Source organism: Oryctolagus cuniculus, chromosome 14, assembly GCF_051225735.1.
Source record: "Oryctolagus cuniculus isolate XC-2025 breed Fujian yellow rabbit chromosome 14, ASM5122573v1, whole genome shotgun sequence".
NCBI lineage: Eukaryota > Metazoa > Chordata > Mammalia > Lagomorpha > Leporidae > Oryctolagus > Oryctolagus cuniculus.
In genome coordinates this window covers 3582661-3610287 of record NC_142880.1, presented here as the reverse complement: position 1 = coordinate 3610287, position 27627 = coordinate 3582661, and the positions used below count along the sequence as shown (strand labels likewise).

Below are 27627 nucleotides of genomic sequence, written 5' to 3'. Positions count from 1 at the left end.
AAGGCCTCCGCTGACAGCCAAGGCCCTAGGGGACATCACGCGTTGCCAGGAGGGCCTGTGTCACAGAGCCATTGCTGTGCAGCCCTGCTCCGCTCACTTGGGACCAACAGCAGGGGCCCCTCTCTGGCCCCAGCGTGCACCCTGGAAGTACCTGGAGACTGGAGCACCTGCCTGGGTCCCTCAACGTCTGTGGCTTCCTGGGAATGAATGCCAGCATCGACCAGCCCAAGGAGACCTGTGTTCAAGGCTAGCCCTCAGCAAGTCAGCTCTGTGACCTTGGATCACTGCCAGGACTAGGATTTTTCCATGTGTAAAGTGTAGTGTGAGGAACTTGTCTCGTGGTGCGCTAGGAATTCAGCCGCTGTGCGTCAACATTGGGCACAAAGCGAGAGCCCCATTAGTGAGAGCTGTTGTGGCTGTTTTAACTTAGGGAGCGAAAATAGACTTGGGTTTGGACCTGGTTTTGCCACTTGCTAACCATCTGAGCCTCATTTTTCCTAATTTTAAATGGAAGGAAATACTACTGAATCTTCAGTGATGTAGTAAGAATTAGAGTTCCTTTAAGGAATGTGCCTAAGTCTATGCCTGGCACAAAGTAGCACTCAATGAAAGTTATCTATCACCATTTTTTGTAGCCCAAAGCAGCAATGAAAATTGGAGTTGGTTCGTGTAACCCAGCGTGGATAAGCGTAAGCAGCCATCTGTACTGATGTGTGGGAAATGAATCCTCTTCTCATCCCAGCTTGCTTGCCCAGGTTAGAGCAGTTCCGAAGCTGCTGCAGCTGAGGCTGGGGCCGCCCCCACCCCCTTCTCCACGGGTTCGCCTCCATCCGTCTTCCAGGGAGACCTGCAGCCACAGGTCCCCCAGGGAAGGGCTGGAGCAATAGGTCTCAGCTATTCCAACCGCTGCAGCATTTTCAGACCATGAGACTCCAGTCTCCTGACTCTGGGCTGGCCCAGCCCCAGGAAGAAAGGGAGCCAGAGGTGGACGAGGTCGCAGGAGCATTTTATGTCCGTCCTGCTCTTAATTGATTTCACAGCAGGGCAGAGGGATGGGAGTCCTCCCACATAACCTTTTGATGAGACCTTCTCCAGCCAGGAAATGCATCTGGGTGGAGCTGGATCCCCCTGTGTTTGGTTCTTTTTTAAAAGAAAGATGTGTTGATTTGAAAGGCAAAGTGATGCAGAGACGGAGAGGGATCTTCCATCTGCTAGATCACTCCCCAAACGCCCACCACAGCTGGGACTGAGCCAGGTCAAAGCCCGGGAGCCTGAGGAACCCCATCTGGGTCTCTCACGTGGCTAGTAGAGTCCCAAGTACTTGAGCCATCATCTGCTGCATCAGCAGGAAACTGGCCGGGAAGGAGAGGACCCAGAACTTGAGCTTGCACTCTGATATGGGATGGCGGCGTAGGCACCCAGCCCTGTGTGTGCTTTCTTATGGTCTGTGAGCCCTGCTCCTGTCCAGGCCCAGTGGAAGCACTGCTCCGGTGGCCCCTGGGCACCCCCTTCACACAAAGCCTCCTCCCAGGCTGCCTCGGTCCCCACGCAGGCCAAACTCCTGGAGGCCTCTCTGTGAGCTACGGCCCCCAGTTTCTTGGATCCCCATTCTCTCGGCTCATACCCACAGCTCCTGCCCTGTGGGAGCCCATATCCTCCTGCGAGTCTTGTGGATTCCTGGGTAGGGTGGGGTGTGGAGGGGAGGCTGACCTCTAATTACCTCTGGGCTCTCAAATTTTCTGCATCCTGAGACAGGAACTGGGTCCCTACAAGTGGCATCTGAAGGAAGTCGTGAGAGGCTTTGGTGGTGGTGAGTGGTGGCCCACAGAGTGTATGGCAGGGAACACGCCAGAAACACCCATGCTCAGTTGGCCACTCTCAGACGGTGACTCAGCCCTCCAGCCATGGCTGGGTTCTCTGCATTTGGGAAACGTTTCTTCACGTACGCTGCCTCTAGGGAGCAAGGTGGGTGCCCATGGAGCAAGGACACAGAGAGGCTTTGACAATGTGGCTGTCTCACCTCTTGATTTTGCACCATTACATGTATAGCAGTTACATATGGACATCGCATACACACAAATATCATATCCCATTCACAATAGTACTTCAAAGAGCTCATGGAAAATGAAATTAAAAGGTAAGCTTATAGGGTCGGCACTGTGGCATAGAAGGTTAAGCCTTCGCCTGCAATGCCAGCATCCCAAATGGCTGCTCCACTTCCAATCCAGTTAATGAGCCTGGCAAAGCAGCAAAAGACGGCCTAAGCGCTTGGGCCCCTGCACCCATGTGGGAGACCCTGAAGAAGCTCCTGGCTTCAGATTGGGCCAGCTCCTGCCTTTGTGGCCATTTGGGGAGTGAACCAGCAGATGGAAGATCTCCCCCCACTTCGTATCTCTGCTGTCAAATAAATAAATAAATCTTTTTTTTAAAAATAAGCTTATTTTGAGGCAAAAAATTTTAAAATCCATGCTAGGTTTTTGATAATACATGTTTTCCATGAACTCTTAAAGGACCCATTGTACAACTATTGCATCCCTTATGCTATGTTCTCTCCCTGCTCCAAAGAAAATGGCCTGGTCCTGCGGCCTGTGTTGTGGCACCGCAAGTAAAGCCCCCACCCACGACACTGGCATCCCATATGGGAGCCAACCTGTGTCCCGGCTGCTCACTTCCGACATAGCTCCCTGCTAATGGCCTAGAGAAAAAGTGCTCGGGCCCCCTACCTCCATGGGAGACCTGGATGAAGCTCCTGGCTCTCAGCTTTGGCCTGGCCCAGCCCCAGCCATTGTGGCCAAGCCCCCCACCATCTCTCCCACCTCTCTGGGCCCTGGTGGTTTCCAGCGAGTCTCGCTGGGGTCTGGATTATTTCTGGAGGACAAGGTCCAGTCGGCTCCCCATGGGAGAGGTGCACAGCACAGAGCTTAGTGGATACAGAAGAGAGAAAGGCAAAGCCACCGGTCCTGAGCAAGGCTGGGCAGGCCCACCTCGGCCCCCTGCCCCACTTCCTGCCCCGCCTCCTGCTCCACCTCCTGCCCCACCTCCTGCCCCACCTCCTGCCCCACCTCCACCTCCTGCCTCACCTCCTGCCCCACCTCCACCTCCTGCCTCACCTCCTGCCCCACCTCCACCTCCTGCCTCACCTCCTGTACCACCTCCACCTCCTGCCCCACCTCCTGCCCACCTCCACCTCCTGTCCCACCTCCTGCCTCACCTCCACCTCCTGCCTCACCTCCTGCACCACCTCCTGCCCCACCTCCACCTCCTGCCTCACCTCCTGTCCCACCTCCACCTCCTGCCCCACCTCCACCTCCTGCCCACCTCCACCTCCTGCCCCACCTCCTGCCTCACCTCCTGTCCCACCTCCACCTCCTGTCCCACCTCCTGCCTCACCTCCTGTCCCACCTCCACCTCCTGCCCCACCTCCTGCCCACCTCCACCTCCTGCCCCACCTCCTGCCCCACCTCCACCTCCTGCCCCACCTCCACCTCCTGCCCCACCTCCTGCCCCACCTCCTGCCCACCTCCACCTCCTGCCCCACCTCCTGCCCACCTCCACCTCCTGCCCCACCTCCTGCCCACCTCCACCTCCTGTCCCACCTCCTGCCCACCTCCACCTCCTGCCCCACCTCCTGCCCACCTCCACCTCCTGCCCCACCTCCTGCCCCACCTCCACCTCCTGTCCCACCTCCACCTCCTGCCCCACCTCCTGCCCCACCTCCACCTCCTGCCCCACCTCCACCTCCTGCCCCACCTCCTGCCCCACCTCCTGCCCACCTCCACCTCCTGCCCCACCTCCTGCCCACCTCCACCTCCTGCCCCACCTCCTGCCCACCTCCACCTCCTGCCCCACCTCCTGCCCACCTCCACCTCCTGCCCCACCTCCTGCCCCACCTCCACCTCCTGTCCCACCTCCACCTCCTGCCCCACCTCCTGCCCCACCTCCACCTCCTGCCCCACCTCCACCTCCTGCCCCACCTCCTGCCCCACCTCCACCTCCTGCCCCACCTCCTGTCCCACCTCCTGCCCCACCTCCTGCCTCACCTCCTGTCCCACCTCCTGCCCACCTCCTGCCCCACCTCCACCTCCTGCCCCACCTCCTGCCTCACCTCCTGCCCCACCTCTACCTCCTGCCCCACCTCCTGCCCTACCTCCTGCCCCACCTCCTGCCTCACCTCCTGTCCCACCTCTACCTCCTGCCCCACCTCCTGTCCCACCTCCACCTCCTGCCCCACCTCCTGTCCCACCTCCTGCCCACCTCCTGCCCCACCTCCTGCCTCACCTCCTGCCCCACCTCCACCTCCTGTCCCACCTCCTGCCCCCCCTCCACCTCCTGCCCCACCTCCACCTCCTGCCCCACCTCCACCTCCTGTCCCACCTCCACCTCCTGCCTCACCTCCACCTCCTGCCTCACCTCCTGCACCACCTCCTGCCCCACCTCCTGCCCACCTCCTGCCCCACCTCCACCTCCTGCCCCACCTCCACCTCCTGCCCCACCTCCTGCCCCACCTCCACCTCCTGCCCCACCTCCACCTCCTGCCCCACCTCCACCTCCTGCCCACCTCCACCTCCTGCCCCACCTCCTGCCCACCTCCACCTCCTGCCCCACCTCCTGCCCCACCTCCACCTCCTGCCCCGCCTCCTGCCCCACCTCCACCTCCTGCCCCACCTCCTGTCCCACCTCCACTTCCTGCCCCACCTCCTGCCCCACCTCCACCTCCTGCCCCGCCTCCTGTCCCACCTCCACCTCCTGCCCCACCTCCTGCCCCACCTCCTGCCCCACCTCCTGTCCCACCTCCACCTCCTTCCCCACCTCCACCTCCTGCCCCACCTCCACCTCCTGCACCACCTCCACCTCCTGCCTCACCTCCACCTCCTGCCCCACCTCCACCTCCTGCCCCACCTCCTGTCCCACCTCCACCTCCTGCCCCACCTCCTGTCCCACCTCCACCTCCTGCCCCACCTCCACCTCCTGCCCCACCTCCTGCCCCACCTCCTGCCCCCCTCCACCTCCTGTCCCACCTCCACCTCCTGCCCCACCTCCACCTCCTGCCCCACCTCCACCTCCTGCACCACCTCCACCTCCTGCCCCACCTCCTGCCCCACCTCCTGCCCCACCTCCTGCCCCCCTCCACCTCCTGCCCCACCTCCTGCCCCCCCTCCACCTCCTGCCCCACCTCCTGCCCCACCTTCTGCCTCACCTCCTGCCCCCCTCCACCTCCTGCCCCACCTCCTGCCCCCCCTCCACCTCCTGCCCCACCTCCTGCCCCACCTCCACCTCCTGCCCCACCTCCTGCCCCACCTCCTGTCCCCCCTCCACCTCCTGCCCCACCTCCACCTCCTGCCCCACCTCCTGCCCCACCTCCTGCCCCACCTTCTGCCTCACCTCCTGCCCCTCCTCCACCTCCTGCCCCACCTCCTGCCCCACCTCCTGCCCCACCTCTGCCTCCTGCCCCACCTCCTGCCCCACCTCTTCATGACCAGAGACAGGCCCCATAGCTGGCTCTAAGGAGGGAGGGAGGGGCCATGAGCCAGGTGATGTGGGTGGTCTTAGATGCAGAGGCAGGAGTCTTGTAGCCTCCAGGGGACACAACCCGGCCAACTTGACTTGGGTTTGCACCCGAGTCCTGATCTACCCAACAAGAAACAGCAGCAAGGAGGAAGGCTGGGCGTGTCCCGCAGCAGCGATGGCGACGGATCCCCGGGGACGCCACAGCGCACCTAAATCCCCACCTCAGGTGCGCTCTGCTCCAGCTCTCACCCCTCGCCTCCCACTCTGCAGCTGCCACCTGGGCGGGAGACCTTCGCCATCTATTCCAAGATCGCCCTAACTGTCTCTGGGGTGACTGGCTTATTTACCCTCGCAACGTCCTTGCGAAGAAGGGGACTTCTTCCCAAACTCAAGTGTCCATTCCTAGAAAGCCAAACAACACCGCTCTGCCAACAACGCCCACACGGCAGTTCCCTTGCTAGGACAGCACGTCCTTGCCGCTCCTCTTCGCTCAGGCACCTGACATGTGTCATAAGCCCTCTTCCGAGTCACCTTCCCACACCTGCCACCACCACTGAGGTGCGGGCCAGCTCCATCACCGGCTCACACACCCACAGCAGCCTCCCCCACCCCCACACTATTCCTCAGGGCTGCATCTGGAAGAATCTTTCTAGAGCCCCATCACCCTGCTCCCGGCGGTAAACATGCAGGGCTCTCCACTGCTCTTAGGAGGAGACACGGGCTCTGCACGAGGCAGCCCCTGCCCACACCTCCGACCTCATTCCCAGCACACAGAGGACCAGTGGTCAGGGTGGTCCCATCAAACGCGTGGCCCCTGGCCACATGAGTGTGGGGCACGGAATGGGCTGCACAGAGAAGACCCCCATGGTGGAATTGAATGTGGATTCCACGGTGGGACATAGCTGTGGCTGTGGGGGTCAAGTTGTAGCCCCTTCCCCATTCTTATACTGAAGTCCTAACCCTGGTGTCTCAGACCGTGACCTTACTCCTTGTGGATGGGACTGGTTAGGTCAAGGGAACACTGGAGCAGGGCAGGCCTCTGATGAACTTATAAGAAGGGAAATGTGCACACAAGGAGATGGCCACATGAAGACAGGCGTGACACTGCCACAAGCCTTGGGACCACTTGGAAGTAGGAGAAACGCCAGAACCTGAGCCTGTTGGCACCTACAGAGGAGGCACAGCCATGCCAACACCCCAGTCTTGGCCTTCCAGCCTCCAGAGCTGAGACGGGCACTGCACGGCTCTGGGCCTCCTGGTCCACGGTGCTTTGTCAGTGCAGCCCCAGGAAACGAATGCAATGGCTCCAGGAGCACCCCATCAGCTTCACCTTTCTCCCGCTGCTGCCCCAGGACAGCCACGGGCTCGGAGTGGAACGTGAGCCCCACAGCAGGGATCCACGTGGCACAGGAGTTTGCTTCTCAGGGATCCCCAATACTCACTATGAACAGAGAAGCCAGGAGTCTCCTGCCCCTGACACCACATCCCCTGCTTCCCAGCCCCACGGGAACTGCAGCCGAGAACAAGTCATCGAGGGGACGGCCCGTCCCTCTGCCCTCCAGGGCTGGGCTGTGCGCTTCCTCTGGGAGACGCCAGGCGACTCAGCAGCGGCTCAGGATCACCCCAAACAGGGTGTTCCCTGGCTTCGCTGCTTCCCTTTGCTCCTGCTTCCGTCTGCAGTGTGCCCCGTCTGCCTGTTCTCTTTTAATTAAACCAGAATGGACTTGACTCCTCAGTCCCCGTCAACAAGCAGTGACACCAGCTTGGCCTGTCTCCGTTCCCAACGCTGCCCTCAGGACACATGGGTGAGAGGAAAGACGTGGCCAAGGGGAAGAGTGGGACCCACATGGCCACCAGGCCCTTTGCAGCCAGGGTGATGCCTTTCTGTTTGGGGCCCCAGGGGCTCCTCCTGGCCAAGTCCCCACCATATCCTTGGAGGAAGACGAGGACCTGGGCACAAAAGCCCCACCTTGGATGGGTGGGACTGAGACAAAGGGCCAGACACAGTTCAGGCCCCGGGGCCCCAGGTCCTCTGGTCAGGCCCTGCAGACTATCTGTATGGTCCTTAGTGCTGTCCTGGTCAGCCACCACCCAGAGGGGGGCTGTGCCCCAGGCAAGGCCAGCTTCCCATGTAGCAGGACCCAGCAGCGCGGGGCTTTGGCAGACGCCATTCCCCACCTCCCACCTTCATCACAAGAAACCTGCTGTCTCTGCCTCAACTTCCCTTACATTTGTTCCTATGGATTAAATCTTCCTCTTGGTGCAAATGACGACACCTAAGACTCCTCAACGTCTAGAAATCCCACGTGCTGTCTCTGTACTACTGCCGGAATCTGCACAATCGCTTTGGGAGCTGGGTGCCATGGCTGCCGTTCTCACCACATCTAGGCTCATGGTGGCTGTGTAACTTGTCCAGCGTCGCAGAACTGGACAGCCAGAACTTGAACCCCGTCTGGCTGGCTCCAGGCTCCACATTTTTTCCATTGAGCTACGCTCATTTCCAAAATGAAAACCAGTGCATCAGGACATTTACCACCACAGTGCTCTAAGCCATGTGCTGCTCCCTAATTGGGGCTTTTAGCTGGGAACTTGTCTTGGAGATAATTAACGAGAAACATTTGGAACCTTGGCCTCCGAGCACTTCTCTGTCCTCCTCCAGCTGGGCTCTACATTGCTGTTCACAGTCTCGTGCCTACGCCCCAACACACACCCTGAGGAGCGACTGTAAGTCGATGAGGTAGATGCCACACGTTGTGAAACTCTGCCTCCTTACAAAACTGCGTGTAGATGTAGGTCACCCAGCTGGCCAGGTTGCTACACCAATCACCATCACTTCTTAATTTTTGGAAGCCAAATTACAACATCAGACGACAGAAACACATGCCTGCTTCTCATTTGAATCTACTGATGCTCTTCTCTTGGGAAAATACTACCTGACGCTCTAAACTCAGTGAGGCGACATGTCTGTAATTCATGACAACACTCACAAAAGTACTCCACTCTTGGGCAGCTGTTGGACTTGCCGATCTGGAGATCACCTGGTTTGTTTTTGTGGGGACCCCAAGGCACAGAAGTGATCAGAGCTCACATGGTTGCCGGCCGTCACAGGGTGAGGTCGTGGGTGTCTGTGGCCCTGCGTCACCAGGTTTGTGCACCTTCTCAGGCACCCCCAGGAAAGGAACACTGTGGCCCCATGAGTTTTTTTTTTTTTTTTTTTTGACAGGCAGAGTGGACAGTGAGAGAGAAAGACAGAGAAAGGTCTTCCTTTGCCGTTGGTTCACCCTCCAATGGCCACCGCGCTGCGGCCGGCGCACCGCGCTGATCCGATGGCAGGAGCCAGGAGCCAGGTGCTTCTCCTGGTCTCCCCTGGGGTGCAGGGCCCAAGCACCTGGGCCATCCTCCACTGTACTCCCTGGCCACAGCAGAGAGCTGGCCTGGAAGAGGGGCAACCGGGACAGAATCCGGCGCCCCGACCGGGACTAGAACCCGGTGTGCTAGCGCTGCTAGGCGGAGGATTAGCCTAATGAGCCACGGCGCCGGCTGCCCCATGAGTTTTTTCTCATCCACTGTAGACTCCTCCTGCTCTTACAACCCCATAGCTGCTGGGTGGAAAGTGTGCCTCCGGTAGGGACGTGGGCAGCAGGGAAGGCTGACCTTTCATGCATTACAAGGACTCCCAGAGTGGGGGTGAGGGCCCTGCTGGTGAGAAACCGGGGTGCTGCTTGTAGTGAACAGGCCGATTGTGCCCGCACAGGAAAGTCGCCTCCAGAAGCCCAACCCCAGACGCCTGGACTCCGTCCCCAGCCGCTGGGGCAGGGTCTCAGGCAGGGCTCTGAAGGGCGACTGGGGTTAGAGCCCCTGACAGGTGGGCCACGACCACCAGTAAGCAGGGCTGCGGGCCGCAGAGTCAGGCTCTCTCCACCACCCCCTGCAGCCGATCTTCCCACTCTTCCTTCCTCATGCCCCTAGGATGTGCAAAAGAAAAATACAGACACACGGGGGTCTCTGCTTCACACACACACACAGCTTGCTAACTGCACTGCCCTGCAAGTTCACGGTCCCTGCCCCGACTCTGGGTCCTTACCAGAGTGGAACTGCCCCCAGACCTGGGCCTTGCAAAGCAATGTCTCTGAGGAAGTGACCTCACATTTCCAAGTCCCATATCCAGATAACAAGCTCAGTTCCTGGCACAAAATAGACGCTCCATCAACATGTGTATATAAAAGTGGAAGAAGCTGCTGAGTGAACGAGCAAACAGGAACAACTGGAGGCCTCCTCCAGCCGGGCCCGGAGCATCCGAGGGTAAGTGTCCCTGACCATGACAGCAGAGGGCCCGTGTCAGAAGGACTTACAGGGCCGGCGCCGCGGCTCACTAGGCTAATCCTCTGCCTAGCGGCGCCGGCACACCGGGTTCTAGTCCCGGTCGGGGCGCCGGATTCTGTCCCGGTTGCCCCTCTTCCAGGCCAGCCCTCTGCTGTGGCCAGGGAGTGCAGTGGAGGATGGCCCAGGTGCTTGGGCCGTGCACCCCATGGGAGACCAGGAAAAGCACCTGGCTCCTGGCTCCTGCCATCGGATCAGCGCGGTGCGCCGGCCGCAGCGCGCCGGCCGCGGCGGCCATTGGAGGGTGAACCAACGGCAAAGGAAGACCTTTCTCTCTGTCTCTCTCTCTCACTGTCCACTCTGCCTGTCAAAAAAAAAAAAAAAAAAAAAAAAGAAGGACTTACAGGACCATCAGGAAACCCTGGCTTCCTCAGACCGCACCGAGTGGGACGTTCCCACGGTGTCGCAAGCCCATGTGATTCTGGATGAAATACAACAATTCTTGTCCTCATCACCAAATTCAAAACTAAGCCAGGAAAATTTCCAGTTCCCAAGAAAGAACTTGAAACTCAAACTCATAAAATCCAGCAGGTGCTAAAAGCAAAAGATTGATAGGGATATCAGAGAAACAGGTGCCAGCCGTGACGTCAGGTCTTGAGACCCACACGAAGAGAGCACTGAGCGTCAGGCCTGCAGGGGATAAGAAGCAGGACCAACCTCTCTGAACGAAGCTCAAAGCCAGAGGGGCTGCTCCTTCCATGGAGGGAGGGCTGTAAAAACTCAGATATAGGGCAGGAAGTTGACCATCTGCCCAGCGTCCTGAGTGGTGAAAGAGGAGACCTCCAGAAATCGAACTCCCAAAACTCCCACATGTGGGCGTCGTCAAGATTGTCCTAGCCATAACTAGAAGAAGTTACAGTCAAAAAATAAACAGAGAAACTGTCTAAGGGTGGGCCCAGCAAAGGCACATGTGAACCAAATGGTCCAGCTGTCTGCACAGCACAGACTTGTAGAAGCTAACAGGACACTGTTCCTCCTGAGGGTGAGCTCACGGAACACACGTCTGACCACACAAGGAAGGGAATGACGGTGGAATACAGTCGCCATTTGAGACTGCAGGGAAAATGCACATCCAATAACTGCAAATAATGAAATAATGGGAAATTTTTTTTCCGTGAATATGTTTAAAATATCCAACAAGAGGGGTAAAGTGAAAGACATAAAGCAGTATCAGGACATTATGAAAGAGAAAATGCAAATTCAAGAAAACACTGTTTTTGGATATTACTGTGTATACCTGAAAAACATAAGCAAGCAAGTTGGAAACAATAACAAAACACAGAAGGTGGCTGGGTTACAACTAACCCTACGTAAAAGACACTCCCTACATAAAAGACATTTAGAACATACAATAACACAGAGACCTCCATTATAATGACATACAACAAAAATATAAAATACCCAGAGATAAATACAGCAAGAAACATTTAAGACCTATATAAAGAAAACCTTAAAATGGTATTTAGGGATGCAAAAGAAAACTTGAAGCTCATGAAAAAGGCAAACTCTATTTATGCACAGGAAGACATGACAGGAGAAAAGTGTTAAGGACCCCTAAGTAAACTTGTAAGTGTAATTTTTAAAATGTCAGTAGAATTTTCTTTTAGTTGGACGAGTTGACTTTAGACTTCATCTGTAAAAATAAGCTAGAACAGACAGAAAAGCAAAACCATTAAGACAGAACTAACTCTACCAGATAATAACACAGGCTAGCTATAAAAAATACAATTCTAGAGCTCAAAAGCGGAAATAGGCCAATGGAACTAAACAGAAACTATATCAAACACAAACACCTATAAGAATTTAGTAGATGAGAAAAGCAGAATTTAAAATCATTCAGAAGAGGCTAGAGCTGTGGCATAGTAAGCTAAGCCTCTCCCTGTGGTACCAGCATCCCATGCGGGAACCAGTTTGAGTCCTGACTGCTCCTCTTCCAATGCGTCTCTGCTATGGCCTGCAAAAAAAAAAAAAAAAAAAAAAAAAAAAAAAAAAGAGGCAGGCATTTGGCACAGTGGTTAGGATGCTGCTTAGGACACTCACACGCCATTTCAGAGTACATGGGTTTAAATTCTGGCTCTTTTTCCAATTCCATATTCTATTTCTTTTTTTTTTTTTTTAAGATTTTTTATTTATTTGACAGGTAGAGTTAGAGACAGTGAGAGAGAGAGAGACAGAGAGAAAGGTCTTCCTTCCGTTGGTTCACTCTCCAAATGGCCACAATGGTCAGCGCTGCACCGATCTGAAGCCAGGAAGGAGCCAGGAGTTTCCTTCTGGTCTCCCATGGGGTGCAGGGCCCAAGCACTTGGGCCATCCTCCACTGCACTCCTGGGCCACAGCAGAGAGCTGGACTGGAAGAGGAGCAACCGGGATTAGAACCGATGCCCATACGGGATGCTGGCGCCGCAGGCGGAGGATTAACCTAGTGAGCCGCGGCGCCGCCCCCCAATTCCATATTCAAGCTAATGAGCACCCAGGGAGGCAGCAGGTGATGGCACAAGTCCTTGGGCCCTGCCACCCACATGGGAGACCTGCACTCCCAGCTTGGCCTGCCCCAGCCCTGGGTGTGGCAGGCATATGGGTAGTGAATCAGTGAGCGGAAGACCTCTCTGTTTCTATGTCTCTTTGTGCGTGTCTCTCTCTACCTTGAAAAGTAAATAAATGAAGAGGCTCAGTGATTACTAGGACAATAATTTTAAGTGGAGGCCCAAAAATGGTGAGAGTGTGGGGGAGGGAGTAGCATTCCCGTTTGAACAATAACGGCCAAAAATTTTCCAAATTTAATGAAATTTCTATTGTCATAGATCCAAAAGGCTCAGCAGTGTCCAAGCAAAATTAAAACAAACCACAGCAAAGTGCATGATAATCAAATTATAATGAAGACAGCCAGCACCACGCTCACTAGGCTAATCCTCTGCCTGCAGCACCGGCACCCCGGGTTCTAGTCCCGGTTGGGGCGCCGGATTCTGTCCCAGTTGCTCCTCTTCCAGGCCAGCTCTCTGCTGTGGCCCGGGAGGGCAGTGGAGGATGGCCCAAGTGCTTGGGCCCTGCACCTGCATGGGAGACCAGGAGGAGGCACCTGGCTCCTGGCTTTGGATTGGCGCGGTGCACCGGCTGTGGCGGCCATTTGCGGGGTGAACCAATGGAAGGAAGACCTTTCTCTCTGTCTGTCTCTCTCACTGTTTCTAACTCTACCTGTCAAAAAAAATTATAATGAAGACAAAATCTCAAAGAGAGCCAGAAAACACACACATCACACGTAGGGGACTTATTACAAACAATAAACGTCAAGAGAAACCTGAATGACACCTTTAAAGCACTAAAAGAAGAAGAAGAAGAAGGACTGCTAACCTAGACCCTGTATACAGCAGAGATGTCCCTCGAGAAAAAGACAAAAACGAAGAACGTTTTCAGGCAAACAAAATCTGAGCCGATTCACCGGCAGCACACTTGCACTGCAAGAAACAGAAGAGGATATTTTTACACTGAAAATGATAACACCAGCTAGAAATCAGGATCCGTACAAAGGAACAAAGAACACCAGAAACGGCAAATATGTGACCAAATGTGAAACACTTATCTCTAATTTTCAACCTCTTCAAACATACACTTGATTGTTTAAAGCAAAAATAGTATCAGGGCATACGGGATTGACAGAAAATGCAGAAGTAAAATGTACAAGAAAGACAATGAAAACAACGGAGGGAGCAAGAGCAGTAAAGCGCCCTGGAGTGCAGTCATTATTTGGAGAGAGGAATTAAATAAGAATCATATTGGAAATCACTAGCAAAAAATATCTGGACAGCCTCTACACATTTAAAAATAAAATAATGCACTTCTAACTATCATAGGTTAAAGAAGAAATCACATGAGAAAATAGAAAATATTTTTGAGCTGAATAATTCAAATTTTAATGTGTTGCATTTTTAGAATATCTCTGAAGAGAAATTTATAGCTTTAAATCAGCTACTTACATCTTGGAACTTTATATTTTTTGTTTCAGACTCTTTGACGGAAAAGAAAAAAGTCTCAAATTGGTGATTGTATTGACGCTCCCTTTGCAAGAAGGCACATAAAGAAGAGAAAATTAAATTATTGCATAAATGTGCAGAGGAGGGTCCAGCGCTGTGGCGTAGCGAGTAACGCTGCCGCCTGCAGTGCTGGCATCCCATATGGGCACTGGTTCAAGTCCTGGCTATTCAACTTCCGATCCAGCTCTCTGCTGTGGCCTGGGAAAGCAGTGGAAGATGGCCCCTGCACCTGCGTGGGAGACCCGGAAGAAGCTCCTGGCTCCTGGCTTCGGATTGGCACAGCTCCAGCCGTTGCTGCCAATTGGGGAGTGAACCAACGGATGGGAGACCTCTCTCTCTCTCTCTCTCTCTCTCTGCCTCTCCTTCTCTCTCTGTGTAACTCTGACTTTCAAGTAAATTAAAAAATCTTAAAAAAAACGTGCAGAGGAAATTAAATCATTATTTCAAAGGGATACCTGCACTGTCATGTTTACGGCAGCACTATTCACACCAGCCACGTCATGGAATCAACCGCAGGAGTTAGGAGTGTGTGACCATATAAAGAAATTAAGACAGAGATGCACCCTGGACTATCACTCAGCCACAAAGAAGAATGGAATCTCGTCACTTGCAGCAATGTGGGTGGAACTGGAGCAGATTATACCAAGTGAAATTAGGTAGACACAGAAAGACAAATACTGCATAGTCACACTCATTGTGGAACTTTAGAAAGTTCATCTCAGAGCAGAAGAGAGAAGGGGAGAGAGACAGAGATTAGATGGCCAGAGCACCCAAACAGGGTTAGACAGGAAGAGCTGGTTCTAGTGTTGTATAGCACAGCAGAGTGACCATAATGTACAGCAATGTGGGATTTATTTCAAAATAATGAGAAGGGTCTGAAGTTTCCCACACAGAGAAATGTTTGAGGAGATGAAAGTGCTAATCACCCTGGTTTGCTCATTGCACAGTCTATGCCTGTTATCATATGTACCCCATATATGCTTATAAATACTATGTCAATTAACATCTAACAATTGGGGTGAGCATTCCTCACAGAGATTAAGATATTGCTTGGGATACCCATACCCCCGAACGGAGTGCCTTGGCTTCAGTCCTGGCGGTGCTCCCAACTCCAGCTTCCTGCTAACATACACCCTGGCCGCCTGCCAGCCACGTGGGAGACCTGGGTTGAGTTCCTGTTGTTGGCCATTGCACCCAGCAGCGTCTTGCAGGTATTTATGGAGAGAACCAGTAGACTGGAGCTCACTTTATCTATCTGTCTACCTCTCAAATATTTTTTGAAAAAAAAAATTAAGGAAATTAAAGCAAAGGTAGGAGCAAACAGGCTTGGGCCAAGACGGAGCAAGTCCCTCACAGACCAGCACCCTGATTATAACTAAACGTGATAGGTGAAAGCAAAGGACAGCTCCCTGAGGACCGCGGGAAGCGAAGCAAAGCAGTCTACTCAAGAGAAGGGGCCAAAGTAGGAGGAAGCAAACAAAATCCGTGTTGGGGATGCCCGTCAGGTGTCTTGCCTCCTCTTCTCTTGTCCCTCGGACCCAAGGGTGGTTCCAGCTATGGTCCCCGTGGGGTCTCCAGCCATGGAGGAAAGGAAGAGTTTATCACCACAGACCAGCTCTAGAGGAAATACTCAAGATGTCCTCAGGCGGAAGAGAGCTGACATCAGAGCAAAACCTGGAACCCAGTCAAGCAATGAAGGAAGAGCAGATTTAGTGCATATCTGTGCTGATGAGAAGAATCTCTCTCTTCCTCAGTTACTATAAATTTATGTGACTGCTGAAAACAAAATAAAAAAATGTGGAGTAAGGATTTCAATGCATCAAGAGTTAGGAAAGAAGGTAAAGGAACCAATGTGGTTTTAAGCTTCTATGTTTTTACTGGAAGAGGCAAAAAAAAAGTCACAAATGGAAGTTTAGGTATGTTTGTTATAACTCCTGGGATTGTACCAATTTTTTAAATTAAAAGTATATAGCCTTAGAAGATTATTATATATAATATCATATTATATGTATCAATATGAGAATATTATTCAAATAGAAACTAAAATAGTAAAGGTTCAAATAAATCAAAAGACAGTATGAAATAAAAAACAGGAACAAAGATTAGAGTGGAAATTAGGCCACTATTGTCTTGTGGACAGAGATAAGTTTAAAATCAAAGTGTGCGAAAAATATACCATCCTGGAGTGGCTATGCTACTGTCAGACATAGTAGAGTTTAGAGGAAGGAATTCTTCAGTTTCAGAATTCTTCTCTTTCATAATAATAAAAGGTTCCATTCATTAAAAAGATACCACAGTGTTAAACACATATGCACTTAACAACAGAATTTCAAAATATGTAAAGCAAAAACTGGAGAAACAATCAGATCAACAATTGCAGCATGAGAGTTAAACACTTTTTCTCAGCGATTAGTAGAACAAGTAGAGAGAAAATCATCCAGGATACAGAAGATGTGAACCACAACTACCAACCAACTTGACCTGCAGGTGTTTAGACAGAACATGTTACACACAACAACAGAATGTGCATGGAACATTCACCAGGACACACCCTACTCTGCACTACAATTAAACTTAAGCCCGAGTAAAATAATCAAAGGCAAACAACATATATTCTCCAAATATTATGGAATTTAGCAATCAATAACATACAGATATTTGGAAAATGCTGGCTAATTTTTTAAAAATTTAGTTGAGAGTACCTATGTGGTCTAAGTAGATAACTTTCCTTTTTCTGTATATAAGAGGTCCTTAAAAATTTCATGGCAAACACATATTTTTTTTAAAACTATATATGGATTTCCAAAAATTTATGTACCAAAATAAACATCCTCTCATTCCATTTTCTACTAACTTGTTTAAACATTTCATAATAAAAATATGAAATAAAAGTTTACATGTCAAAATGAAAGCTTGGTGAGAATTAAAATGATGTGGCCCCCTCCCCCTCATCACAAGATTATGATGGGGATTCAGGTAAGGCTAAGAGTGGGGAGGGGTGAGAAGGAAGGGAATGAGGAGCCGCGTTACCTCTCAGAAGGGAAACTGAGACCATGACAGCACTGTCAGAGCAGACGGATCCGCAACACAGGTCACCAGGAGAGAAACTGTGTGCTCCACCGGCATTAAGTGGGGGAGAAAACAAGGAAGAGCTTCCAGGACCTTGCTGTCTCTCCAGCAACATCCAACTGCCACTCTTCTCCCCAGTGTCTACCAATCTCAGAATTCCTGGCAGAGACTGATCAGAAAGTCACCAGACTTAATGAGCCACGTCCTCAGGCCACCTGTTTCTGCCCACAGCTCTGCCTCCTTCCCGCTCCCCACATACAGCACAGCGGTCAAGCCCCACCTGGCTCCAGGGCAGCCTCTGTAGCCAGACACGCGCTGGGTCCCAGCCTTGGGGACAGGGCAGACTTCCTGGCTGCTTGCCTCGTTTTCCTTCTCTGTAAAGCCAAGACGATGCTCTCACATCAGAGCAGTGTGAAGAGTTAAATGCAAGTGCGACAGTGCCTTGGCCACAGGAAAAGCTCCTTGCCTTGACTTCCTGCGGAAGAACCCTGTCTCAGCAGCTCACTGTGCCACTACACAGGAATCCACGGACACGGCCTCTGGGGACCACCCATCCTCACCAGAGAGAGGACAGAGACAGCCGCCGACCACCACTGCCCGCCCCTCTTCCCTGGCATGGAGTCCGTGCTGGACAGGGGCTGGCCAGCCAGCAGCTGTGTTTCTCAGATGTCCTGCAAAGGACTGGTTATTGGCATGTGCTGTGAGCCTGGCCTTGAAGGAGGAGGAGGGTCTTCTCCTTGCTCCTCCTATCCCTCTGGCCAGCACAAATGTGCAGCCAGTGAGCAGACCCAGATTATGGGGGGGCCACGAGTTGGAAGCGAGATCTGAGTCCCTGACTCGCAGTCCTAGAAACTCCCACCTGGGACCTTCGCAGGAGCATGGAATAGACACCTGTGGTGGAGCAGTTACACATTGGGGGGGGGGGGAGCAGCCTATGTGACAGAGGGGTTGGCATGGCCCTAACTGGCAGGCTGCCTCGTGGCTCTGGGTATAACTGCTTCTTCAGCCGTGGCTCGGTGACCTTGACCCTGAAACTTGGGCTCTTTATACATCAGTGATCTCATCTGTCAATGATTACTGTACAAGTCAACAGATGGAATGCACAGACCAGTGACTATCAATGTTCTGTACTTCTTGGTAATTTTTTTAAGACTTTTTTTTTTTTTGAAGATTTTTTTTGAGAGGCAGTTACAAATAGAGAGAGGGAGACAGAGAGGTCTTCCATCACTGATTCACTCCTCTTACAGCAGCAATGGCCGGAGCTGGACCAATTCAAAGCCAGGAGTTTCTTCCGGGTCTCCCATGTAGGTACAGGGGCCCAAGCACTTGGACCATCTTCCACTGCTTTCCCAGGCCATTAGCAGAGAGCTGGATCAGAAGTGGAGCAACTAGGACTCAAACTGGCGCCCATATGGGATGCTGGTGCTGCAGGCAGAGGCTCAACCTACTACTCCATAGCACCAGCCCCTTGGCCATTGTTTTTTAAAGATTCATTTTATTTACTTGAAAGCCAGAGTTACACAGTGAGAAGGAGAGGCAAAGAGAGAGGTCTGCCACCCACTGGTTCACTCCCTAATTGGCTGCAACAGCCAGAGCTGCACCAATCCGAAGCCAGGAGCCCGGAGTTTCTTCCATGTCTCCCATGCAGGTGCAGGGGCCCAAGCACTTGGGCCATCTTCTACTGCTTTCCCAGGCCACAGCAGAGAGCTGGACTGGAAGTTGGGCAGCCAAGTCCCAAACCGGTGCCCACATGGGATGCTGGCACTGCAGGAGGTGGCTTTACCCGCTATGCCACAGCACCGGCCCCTTGGCCATTGTTAACAGCACAAAATCATCAGAGAATTTTGAAGGTTCACTAATTGAAGGGAACATTTCTACCCCCATGACTTAGCTCCAGGTAACTGGCTGTACTGTGCACATCACAGATCTTTGGTGGAAACTTTCTGAGGGCCTTGCTGTCTTTCCTGGACAGTTTGCATCTTTATTTGAATGAGAAAATCTCCAAGTCCAAAGGTTCAGGCTGGAGGGTACAGCTTCGTGTGGACGCGTGATGGTTTGGGACTTGACCTCCCCCACTCCGGGGCCCAGAGCACCTGCCCCCTGCCTGCTCCAGTCCGGTGTCCAGGGCACTGTGCCTTACAGCTGCAGGCCCACCAACGACCAGCAGAGGGCGAGCTGCACACGAGCAGGGCGGCTGTCCACCTTGCCACAGCCTTCCATCCTCCACAGTTTTGTTTCTTCTCCCCGTTTCGTTCCTCGCCTTTGGAAGACTGGCTGTGACATTTCAGAAAAGCTTGGCTACCCTCGCTGTGCTCAGTTTTGGCAGTTCTGAGCCTCCTGTGTGGATGCCGGCGAACGCATAGCCTGGCGTCACTCCGCACATGCAGGCTGGTGGCCATGAGATGAAGGGAAAGCGTCAAAGAGCAGCCTGGGAGGGTGGGGGCCTGGTCTGGCCACTGAGTGGCTGCGAGCAGCAGCCCCGCCCTCCCCCGCCTGCCCGTCGCCCCTCCTGAGTCACTTCACACCCACCCAGGCTCTGCAGTCTCTTGCACCCCCTCCTCGCCCACACAGCCGCCAGTTCTGGGACTTGGTCCCGGGCCCTGCAGAGACTCTGGCTGTGGCTGGGGGCTGATGTGTGCAGAATCTCCTGGATGGAACGGTCTGAAAGCTCACGTGCTGGGCTCCCCCTCCAGACCCCCCCAATCAGGTACCAGGGCAAGCCCCTAGCATCGAGAGGCTGTGACGGGCACCCCAACCCACCCTGGGGACCTGTGGTGTGTGAATGCAGACCCAGCCGGGCAGGCAGCAGAGGAGGGGGCAGGGGACAGGTGGAAGTAGAGCTGGGGTGACTCAGCCAAGGGTTGACTGTTCTGATCCCCTCCTCCCGGGGAAGTCTGCAGCCCACGCGCTCCCAACAGGCGTCCTCACTGCCTTCTTAATGGAAGAAGCCAAACTCCAACCACCTTCTCCCTCCTCAGCATCGTCCCGGGTCCTCGCCCACAGCCCCCTCCTCCCTCCTCTCTCCATGCTCCGCCTATCCCACCTCCTCTGCGTCTGAGCCCACCACCCTGGCCTCCTGGGGACCGCTCTCCTCCCCACCTGCACCTTTGTCGCAGTCTCTCACTCCAGGGCTCACTTCCTCCCTCCCTCCCTCCCTCACCTGTCTTCAAATGCATGCTCCCTCCCCACCCAGTGGTCACCCACCACTTAACTCGGGCCTTCCTCCCTGTCCCTGCCTCTCATCCCAGTCCATACTCTGAGCCAAGCGTCTCCTGATGCTAGCTTTGGCTCTGTCTGGCCCTGACTTAAAACCCTTCCCTGCCCCGGCCATCATGTGCTGGACAAAGCCCAGCCCTGCACACCTCCTGGGTCACTCTCCACCTGCCCACACCCAGGTCCTTCCCACTCCAGCCCTCTAGGGCGGGCGTCGGAGGGGAGCCTGTTCCCCTACTGCCCCTCTGTTCCTGTTTTGAATGAAATCCCACCATCCTGTAAGGCCCAGCCCAGGCACGCCCCGGGACCCCTGGATGGGTTTCCCTTCTCTCCTCTGCGACGCCTCCCCATCCTGAAACCACGCGTCATGGTTACGTGTTTCTTGTCCCCTCCCCCACTTGCTTCTCTCTCTTCATGTGCAAGCCCCGGGACTCCTGAGGACACAGCATGGGAACATGTGTCCCAGAGGTCACAGGCCTCGCTCACCTCCTGGCTCGGTAACTGCAGGCAGAACTGGGGCACTTCCTTCCATGAACGACCTTTAAAACAGCGCCTTTATGGCGCTTCTACTCCCACTCACCCCTCACACTCTGGGATCTGCTTTCCTCCCTAGCTCTGACCTTTTAAAGGAACAAAGGAGTCAGCCATCACGGCCACAGTCTGTGCCCGTCCACCTCTCCAGCTCATCCGACCTTGCTGGCTGCCACCCCCGGACCATCTGTCCTGGGCTCCTGCAGCAAGACCACTGTTCCTGCTGCCCCCATTCCACCTCCTGCTGGGCACAGCACCCCAATCTGACTCTCAGGAAACACCCTCTCCTGGTCTCAGCCCATGAGAGGGAGGGTGGCTCTCCCCACGTCTAACTCCAGAGACGGGCCTTGACTTAGCTCTAAGCATCAGGCCAAACGACTTCTTGGCCTGGAGCTTGGATAAAAACAAGCACATCATGGCACTGAATTCCAGTTGGCTGGCAGAGCCCCTCGCTGGAGCTGTTGGGGAAAACTACTTCCTTCCGGAGAAGATGGGACGGGGCTCCTGGCAGCTGCTTCATTCCCACACGGAGACCACTCCTGAGCCAGGCAGGAAAGCAGGAACAAAGGCAGCCCCAGCAGCTTGGAGCCCCTGCACACATCTGAGCCTGGCCTCACCAGTTATGTGAGTCAATACACCCTCTTGTGTTAGACCAGTTTCGATGGGTTCCCCATCACCCACCGTGTACAGAGAGCCCTGAACGGCTTTGAGGGTGCACAGTCTCAGCTCTCCTTGTCCATTCTCTTTCCCCATCACTGGCGTCTTGTCAGCCCCCCATCCCGCACATGTAGTCCCCAGGAATGGCAACGCCCATGTGCGAATGCTGGTGAGCTTGCACCCCACCTACCCAGAGCCCTCACCAACCACACCCTCGTCCTCGTCTGACACAACCAGTTCCGCAGTTTCAGTTCTCCAAACTCTCACCGCTAATTCCAACTTAGGCCCCACCCCCTTTACTCGCCACCTGCCAGTCTCCCCTGGCACCCAACCGCTATGTCTGACTCGCCTGTGATTCTTTCCCAGTTTCCTTCTCCAGATCCGCTGCACTCCCTGATTGTCCTGATTTTGATCAGGTGGTGAGGGTCCCCAGCTCTCCCCCAGGCTGCACCCCTGGGGTGACCTTAACTGTCCCTCCCCTCTGGCTACCCCTGCCCTTCCCCCCAGCGCACACACACACACACACACACACACGTGCCAAGCCTCTTGGAGCTGTCTCTGAACACCCTCCCACTTCCCTCCTGTTCTCGCCTCCACCCACACCACGCCGTGTCCTGACCCTGGCCTGCAACCCCTTGTGCAGACTCCCGCTCAGCAGCTCAGCAGCCAGCCTACTCCTGCAGGCAGTTCTGCCCCGTGGCCTCTGCTGCAGTCACCCTGGGTTAAGGGCTCCTCCCTGATCCCAGAAGGCAACCCCCACCCTGACAGTCAAGCCCAGCCTGGCCGCTGTCTCTTCCCTGCCTGTGCCCGGGCTCCAGGGCTGCTTTCACTAAGTGGCTGCCTTCCCTTCTCCTGCTTTATATGTGAAGCTCTGACACCTGGAGCCCCACCCACTTCCGGCTGCATCAAATCCCACCCCTACCTACTGGGTGCAAAGGCCACGCCTTCCCTGCAGCAACCAAGACAGGAGTCGGAGCAGACGGCGCAGGACCCAGCACGTGGGGCTCTGGTCAGCAGATGCCCACCCAACGGGAGTGCTCCACATGTGTGTCGCAGCCCTTGGCGTGGCCAGGTCACCTTCCCACCCATGAAGACCACCTTGGGCCTACAACCTCTGAGCCGCAGTGAGAGCTGGCATGGGGTTGGCAGGGGGGAGTACTGCCCCACCACCCAGGCTAAAAAGGCAAAAGCAGAATGGAAGGCACAACCCAGAAGCTTAGCCACAGGGTTCAGCGTGTGGAGTCGGTGCTGTGGGATGAGGGCAGGTGGCACGGAGTTCGGGTGGACTTCAGGCTCAGTGTGAAGTCCAGAGCTTCCGAGGGAGTGACTGCCCTCGCAGGCTGATACACAGAAGTGCAGGTTTTGTTCTCCAGTGGACTTGCCTTTCTTTGACTGCCCACCACCCACAGCTCCCCACCTCTGGTCTTAGCCCCAGAGCTGTTTGAGGATCAAGGCCTCCCCCACGCTCATGGCGCAGGTGTTTCCATAGCTCCAGCCACAGAACTCAGAGATGAGTTTGGGGCAGCCCCCACTCGAACTGAGCTCACGACAGTGGCCCAAGTGTCCGGAGGGCAGGAGACTGGCCTCCACCTGGTGCTGGGCTTTGGGCAGGTGGAGCCTCTCGCTTGGTCAGGGAGGCCTGACTGAGAACAAAGCCATGATGCAGAGAGAGAAGCGTACAGAGGCGCCCCCCACTCCCAGCCTTGTCTGCGGGCAGACCTCCTCCTGGACGGTCCAGCTGCATGAGCCGCTCAGAGACCTCTGTGCCTCATAACCAACGAGGTCCTGGACACTGCCTGACACTCGTCTTGGGATGCCAGACCTGTCTGGCCATGGGAAGACCCTTGCCAGACCCCATGAAAAGCCACAAAGCCTCTGACTGGGGAAGGGTCCCATGGGGACTCTGGGTGTCCTCTCGGGCCCTGGGCTTCTTCGTGTGGCCTCTCACCCCTCTGGGAACAGAAGCTGCCCCCTTCTCCCAGGTCCTCTCCTTCGAGTCACATCTCACACCCCCGCCCTACCTGTGCCAGGGCGTCCACTGCCATTCCTCCTGCCCTGTGAAGTCACAACCCCTCTGAGCAATGTGGAGAGCCTGGCATTTTCTTCTTAGCTAATCAGTGTTTAGGGGAAGGAAGGGAGGGCGGAGGAGAAGAGGAAAAGGAGAGGCAGGCAAGAAACCCGCTTTGGGTTTTCTTTGTAAGCACTTGATGGTGAGAGTGCAGCCAGATTCTCAGATTCTTGATTCAAACCCCTCCTGTCTGCGCTGGCTGCTTTATGAAATAACGCACTTCTGTTTTGCATCTTTAGTGAAAGAAAGGGATAGCAGCGCTGCCTCACCAAGACACTCCCAAGAGGGCTTCGCTCTCGCCCCAGCTCCGCTCCCGTCACTCTCCTCTGGCCTCTCCATTTTCTGGTGACAGCATCTGCATCAGCGCGAGACGCTCAGACCCACACTGCAGACTCAGAAGGGGGTACGTGGGACACCACTGCCAAGGGCCCTTCCCAGTGAGACAGGTGGCAAAGCCATGGTCACAGCCCAGCCCTTCAGGAGACGGGCAGACAGGTGGCCCGGGATGAAGTTCCTCTGCTGTGTCAGACTCCATACACAAGCACACATATGTACACCAACACAGACACACACACGCAACCTTGCCCCTGGCCTTGTGTGGCGGTTTGCAGCCCCGACCCCCTCAAGCAGCCAGAACGGTACTGAGTGGAATGGCACAGGTCCAGCTGGCCCAGCCCCTCCCAGGGCCCCGGTACTGCCAGGGTTTTAGCCAGCAGTCGCTGTCTCTGCGGTCTCTGAGGGGAGGACATTGCCTGCCTGTGCGTGCCGCCAACACGCCAAGACCCCTATACGCAGCTCTCCACACACACATGCCCTCACAAGACAGGACCCACGCACACACATGTGCTTCCCTCACGTCACCTGGAAGGCCTTAAAGCAATCCTGAGGCCTGACCCCCACCCCGGTGATGGCCCGAGAGGTGTCTGGGGAGACCCACCATGCACACTTTTAACCATCCCTCCACACCATTCCAAGGTGCCATCAGACTGCACAAGTTTTGGCCAAAGCCTTATCTCCCCTGAGAGACAGGGAGCTGCTTGCCCTCCGAGGCTTCCCCAGCCAGAAGGTGTACACTGTGCTGATGGGTTCAATCGCAGACACACCCAGGGGCCCTCAGGGCTACACCACAGGCCAGTCAGCACTCGCAGCCCCTCGGGCTCGCCACCCGGGGAAGGTTTCTCCACTCAGTCCTCCCTGAAGGCCAGGGCCCGAGCGCTCACAGAGCCATGGTCAACCTGCAGACGAACCGTCCTCGGAGGGAGGTCAAAGGTTTATGGGGAAAGGGAAGTAAAGATAAGTTTATTTTGGCGCAAAAAATCTTTCTAAAGCCAATGCACAGCTTTTCACAACATGCACTTTCCACGAACTTTTTGAAATCTGTGGTGCTTCTAGGCGGCCACTTGACTTACTTGAAGGCACCTGTGTTCCTCCAGGCGGCCCTGGAGCCAAATCAGAAGCGTTTCACTTCAGAAACTCAGAAGCCACGGGAGGCCACCCAGCTGACCTCGATTTTCACCTCCCAGGCGCCCTCTCTTGACGGCCTCCCAGCCAGCGCAGGTGCAGCATCGCGGCTCACAAGGCAAATGGGACCTCGGCACCCAGAGCAGACATTCTTGGGTGCTGACGAGGCTGCCGGCTGGGAGCTCCCGCTAGGCCTTGATCAAAGTCGCCTTTTGTTTCTTTTTGTCCGAGGGAGCCCAGCAGCCAGGCCAATACATTCTGACCTCATCACCAGCACCGTGGCCAAAGCCTGCCCTGTCTGTCCCAGCTCTGTAATGGCCCTGATCATCCTATCTGCCTCCTCTCTCAGGAAGCTCAGGCCAGGCTCCAAGCTCTGCCTCAGAGTGGGATCACCCAGGAACATCGGGGCAGGAGCGAGGTCGCGCACTGGGAAGGGCTCACCTGCTAGGGAGAAGCAAGCCATGTCGCTCCCCGTCTTCGTGGGGGAACGACACAAGACCCTGCGCTGTTCTTTCGTCTGCTCGGCCCTCCCCGGGTTTGCTGCTGGTTCTTCCCGGGTTGGCTACTATCCCTTCCACCTCCGTGGAAGGGCAGTTCCCCCTGGCCACATTCCCCACTTCCGCAGGGGAGCGGCACACCGCCGGCCGGCTCGTCTTGGGGGCTGCACGGGTGTTCCTTCAGCTAGATGTTCCCCTTAGATGTTCGTGGTGCATGCCGTCTCTCTCCTCCTTTATAGTCCTCCTCCGCCAATCCTAACTCGGCTGCCCACACGCCGAGTACGCTGCTCTCCTCCAATCAATAGCAAGTCCTACAGTTTATTAGCTGAACTGGAGGAAGCTGTGCGGAAGCTGTTTACTTCTCTCCCAGCGCCATATTGTGGGAGAGCAGATGCATAGAATAAGTCTTAATTCCAGTAACTCAGTCCAGTCCGGTTGCTCCCCACAAGCCAGTCTCTGAGCAGAGGCGACAGCGGCCAAGGCGCTCCCAGGAGTGAGCAGGACGTTGTATTCAGAAGGCACCATGTTTTCCAGGGCTCCGCAGCGTGCCAGAAGCTTACTCAGGGCCTGCTGTTGCAGAGGAGCTGAGAATGTCCTCATCAGGAGAAAATCAGGCCTCGGGCCTACTTGGACACCCAGTTTCAGAGTAGTATAGGCCTTCCAGAAGAGTCTGCAGCATTGCAAAATCTTCTCCCCGAATCCTAAGCCACGTTTCCTGGGAAGCAGTGACCCCAGGGCAGTGGTCTCTGCATTGCCTCCATGATGTGTTGCCCTGGCTCAAGTGTGAGACCAGACCCTGCCATCCCTTCTGCCCTCTGCCTTCCTGGGTCCAAAGGCTATGGTTTTTAAGTTTTATTCATTCAATGGGCAGAGGCAGAGAGAACGCCATCCACTAGCTTACTCCCTAAATGCCTGCAACAGCTGGCGCTGGACCAATAATTAAAGCCAGGAGCCCTCCCCCAGCACATGTCTAGAGGCCTTAAGTAAGCGCATGTCTAGAGGCCAAGACCTGAATCAACTGGGGAGATTTCACACTCTTGCCTAAGCCCTCTCCTTGTGCATAAAGATTAGTCAAAGACACGGGCAGGTACTTCCACCAGCTGTGCCCATGGTAGTCCCTTGGTTCTCCTTTGTGTCTTGGCCCAAAGTTCAAACAGAAAGAGGCCACCTTCAGGCTGCATGTGTCCTGCATCCTGGCTCCCACACCCTCCCAGGCTTTGGTCTCCTCCCTGTTCCAGGCAGGCATTTCTTGACCCTTCCTCAGTTTCCCCTCAGCCCTCGCTTGTTTAACACATCTCCCTTTCTTCCGTCAGTCCTTCTGCACACATATCTCACGCCAAGACTTTTTTTTTTTTTTTTTTGACAGGCAGAGTGGACAGTGAGAGAGAGAGAGAGACAGAGAGAAAGGTCTTCCTTTGCCGTTGGTTCACCCTCCAATGGCCGCCGCGGCCGGCGCGCTGCGGCCTGCACACTGTGCTGATCCGATGGCAGGAGCCAGGTGCTTCTCCTGGTCTCCCATGGGGTGCAGGGCCCAAGCACCTGGGCCATCCTCCACTGCACTCCTGGGCCACAGCAGAGAGCTGGCCTGGAAGAGGGGCAACCGGGACAGAATCCGGCGCCCCAACCGGGACTAGAACCCGGTGTGCCGGTGCCGCAAGGCGGAGGATTAGCCTAGTGAGCCGTGGCGCCGGCACGCCAGGACTTCTAACCCAGCTGCCCATCGGAGCCATCCTGGGAGCTTTGCACACTCACGTCTGGGTCCCGCCCTCTGGGTTTGTCCCCCTGGGTTGGGGGTGGCCCAGTGTTTAAAGCTGACATGGGCACATCTGGGACCTGCTGGACAAGGCAGCGACGTGCCCCGGCTTCCCTCTCATCGCGCTTCCTCTATTCATCAGCTTCAGTGGCTCACCAATCATTACTGCTCTCAAAGAGCGGGAGCCGGGAAGTCCAACAGCACAGCCTCACCAGGATTTCTCCCCGTTTTCGGTCCATGCTAAGGGACTTCAGTTCCTGACTCACATTTTATCCTCAAAGTCACCAGGGCCCCAGTGCTGTGAAGCAGCAGGTTAAGTCTCTTACAACGCCAGCATCCCCGATCAGAATGCCTGGTTTGAGCCCTGGCCTCTCCCCTTCCGGCCCAGCTCCCTGTCAATGCACCTAGGAAGGCAGCGGAAGATGGCCCCGGTTTTGTGAGAGATCTAGATGAAGCTCCTCG

General features: G+C 54.9%; 1 long non-coding RNA gene across 1 annotated transcript in view; it reads right to left on the bottom strand.

Annotated features, from left to right (window-relative positions):
- LOC138845121 (uncharacterized) overlaps window positions 1–26696 on the bottom strand; it is a 64311-nt gene extending 37615 nt beyond the window's left edge. Inside the window, exon 1 of the long non-coding RNA XR_016220349.1 lies at window positions 25357–26696. This is a non-coding gene — a long non-coding RNA (uncharacterized LOC138845121). The remainder of the gene's footprint in view (window positions 1–25356) is intronic.
- Window positions 26697–27627: the final 931 nt, after the last annotated feature.